The sequence below is a fragment of the Lactuca serriola genome, chromosome 8 (genome assembly GCF_051521515.1).
Source record: "Lactuca serriola cultivar US96UC23 chromosome 8, Lser_US96UC23_V15, whole genome shotgun sequence".
Lineage (NCBI taxonomy): Eukaryota > Viridiplantae > Streptophyta > Magnoliopsida > Asterales > Asteraceae > Lactuca > Lactuca serriola.
This window is the reverse complement of record NC_136415.1, coordinates 60,213,677-60,217,001: the sequence shown is the minus strand read 5'-3', so window position 1 is coordinate 60,217,001 and position 3,325 is coordinate 60,213,677. Positions and strand designations below refer to the sequence as shown.

The 3,325-nt window shown below is 33.9% G+C and overlaps 1 long non-coding RNA gene across 2 annotated transcripts; it reads left to right on the top strand.

Annotated features, from left to right (window-relative positions):
- Positions 1 to 598: 598 nt before the first annotated feature.
- On the top strand, positions 599 to 3,065 carry LOC145069231 (uncharacterized). 2 transcript variants are annotated; one of them, XR_013689377.1, is made up of 4 exons: positions 599 to 1,590; positions 1,836 to 2,171; positions 2,324 to 2,347; positions 2,430 to 3,065. It is a non-coding gene; the product is annotated as an uncharacterized LOC145069231 (long non-coding RNA). The 2 variants fall into 2 exon arrangements; XR_013689376.1 differs by having other exon boundaries at positions 1,836 to 2,347.
- Positions 3,066 to 3,325: the final 260 nt, after the last annotated feature.

Here is a 3,325-nt window from a genome sequence, read left to right as displayed (position 1 = left end):
TAATAGTGAGTGTGATCATTCTTTAATTCATTCTTCAAGCCATTTCTATCACAAATTCATTGTCAAATATTTTGTAGTGATACACTTGTAACAACTGCACATTAAACATATAAATAATTAACTACAATTCTATCAGAATACAATAATAATATTCTTACAGAATAAACTATTCTTGCAGAATGGTTTTGAATATTCTTAAAGAATTTGTATTATCAAGAATATACCCAACGAACAAAAAATTTGAAATATAAATACATGAAAAGATCATGTTAACACAAAAGGTGACTAAGAAAAAAACAATTAGAATATATAAACCATCTTCGTAAGGGAACTATAAGTAGGAAGAAGACCTTCCAAGGGTGAATAAATCATATTATATATATATATATATATATATATATATATATATATATATATATATATATATATATATATTAAAGTTGTGAAAAGTTTTAACAATAAACCTGACACATTTTGGCTAATTTTGGTCCCTTAAATTACATTTTCGGTCCTTCTATTTTTGTTTGTGTGTCACTTTACCGCTATAGATGACACTCCTGATTTCTTGCTCACTTTACCACCGCTCGAAGTCCAGAAGATTCGTCAGCAACAACCGTCGGCATCTTGCGTAGCCTTCCCAGTTCCCACCGCCTCTCTTATCAGGTTCAACTCCATACACCTTTCCTTCCCCCTTTCTCTGCAATCAACCGAGACCCTAGGAACGACAATTGTGAGGTAGCGTCATGTTCTCATTCCGATTCTCCACTCACTGCCTCAACTGCAGGTAAACACTTTAATATAACACCGTACTACCGTCTCAGCGCCATATTACACCACCAGTTCCTTCCACCGCTTTCATTTTTGTTCCTCCTACTTACTGAGCTGCGGCGCCACCGCCACCGCCACCAGCTGAACCGATTCCCCTGATGGAAGAGGATGACGAAGACGAGGAATATGATGCGGAAGAAGAGGAGGAGGAGGAGGGTGAAGAAGAAGAAACGGATAACAAAGACGGAATTATGATCGGCTTCAGGCGTAACATCCGGGAATGGAGTACACATCCACCTCTGCTTTGTACTCGATTAGGGAATTTGGTGGCAGTGTGAGGGCGTCGCCGGCCAGTGGCAGTTTCAGGAAGTGAGGTGATGGCTGAGGTTTGCTCAAAGGGTTCATCAGGAGCTAAGAAAATCAAATCGTATGTTGATTTTGGTGAGTTTGTTGTTTGTCTATATCCCCATATCGTAATATTTTTTGTTCGTACAAAAGGAAATGATATTCAAAAAACAAATTGAATGTTGGTTACTATGGATTAGGGTTTACTTCAATTTGGGGTTACATTTGAAAGGCGATTCTGTATGAATGGAGGTCCAGAACAGATTTAATTCTCTGAATATCATCCATCGATCTACATGAAAATCAAAAGACAACCCAAGAAAACAATGAAATCGGTAACTACTGAAGCTGATATGGAAAAAAGAAAAACTTTTGTATCAGTTATTCATTTATTTATTTTCATTATTGATGCATTAGTTATTCATTTTGGAGCTCTTGATATAGAGGTTGGATGTAATGGTTTTTGCCATATCTCAGGTTACATATTTTTCTAACATTAGTTTAACTAAAATTAGGAAATATAAATTTCATAATTTGATTTTAAGGAATTAATTCATCTTATATAAAAATTGGTCCAGGGCTGATGAATCTTTCACATCACAGATTCTAAACTTTCAAATCTTACAATTAAGAAAAAAAAAACTTTTATCGCCCTAAAATTGGAAAAAGGGTAAATTGTTTGTAAAATGTAATAGCAAGTGTTATTTGTTGGATGAATGCAGGTCGGACCGTAGTGAATCATTTGTATCTCTTTTGTGTTAGAATTACATCAACAACTACAACAAAGAGAGGAGACAACAACCAACCTTGGATGCTAAATCCGGAAAGGTAACACAAATCTGCAACCAGAAGAGGTCTTCCTTTTACTACACAATACACATCATCGTTTCAGATCAATTATAAGAAAAAAGAATTACTGAAACAAGTACAAAGCAGGAGTAAAATAGTCCAAGAACATCCAAAAAACAACTGGAAGGGTAGAGCTGCTGAAACTGGAAGCGGAGCTCTTATTTCTTCATGTTTCTACACTTTCTGTTCTTGATGAATAGTTATGAAAGGTAATAAGAACTCTCTTTCAAACTTGTATTCAGAGAATACAAACATAAAGTTTGATTTTCGTCAGTGTTTCTTCTGAATTTTCGTATGTTTCTTTGTTGGATAATGGTTAATGATGGTCCATTATAAAGTTTTGATGTATATTTTTTGATAGGTTTGGGTTCATAATCTCTTTCAGGTATTAGAATTTGACCCTTTAGATTTGGTTCTATTCAAACAATTTGTTATTATTTGTAATTGTATTTTATTTTTCATGCCAGCTGTTTGATGAAGCGTCCGAGTCAACCAAATCTGTAAAATGAAGTTCTTTTAATAGAAGAGGGGATTAGGAGAGCCAATGTGCTTGATGAAGCCGTGAAAATAGTGATAAAGAAGATTACATTTCCCTGAAATATTTTTAAAACCATATATTTGTTAAAATTAATGTAAATAGTTTTCTTTAGCCGTAGCCTGAACTTCATTGAAAAGAGAAAATATTAGTCACACTGATTTTCATGTGAGAGTTATGATTATTCATTTTTTTGCTTTACAGCTTAACAGAAATGCAAAATACACCCATGAATGTCCATTCAGAAATGCTTACTGGACTTGATCCACAAAAGAAAGAGGTAAATTCTTTATGAGAAATGTCTAAATTGCCTTTTTCTCTCAATATTGACTCTTTGTTCTTTATTGGAACCACAGATTTTGGAAAAACCTTATTGGAGACCTGGTAGAATTTTGTGTTGTATTTTCTACAACAATTTTTAAATGAAACTTGAAGGAGGATTACAATCTTTATGTAATATCTGCACACAACAGTTCACTCATCCCTTGAAACACATTACTATACCTCCAAGTGCTTTTGCATGTTGAGTAATTCAGTTAATGCTTACATTTCTTTATATAGCTTCCAGTTTTCAGTTGCAAAGAATAGCAACATACTTTACGGTGACTTCCAATTCAGACTATGTACTATAGTTTCACACAAAAGTGACACATTCCAACCCCCGCAACGCGGGGGAAACCCTTCTAGTTAATATAAAGTACATGAAGAAGTGTGAACTTGTTCAACCATTTTGATAGAATGTAATTCTCAGACCACCAATTTTTAATCGAAAAAAGATTCCAAAAACATAAAATACACCAAATTAAAGAATTATTCTAACAAAATATT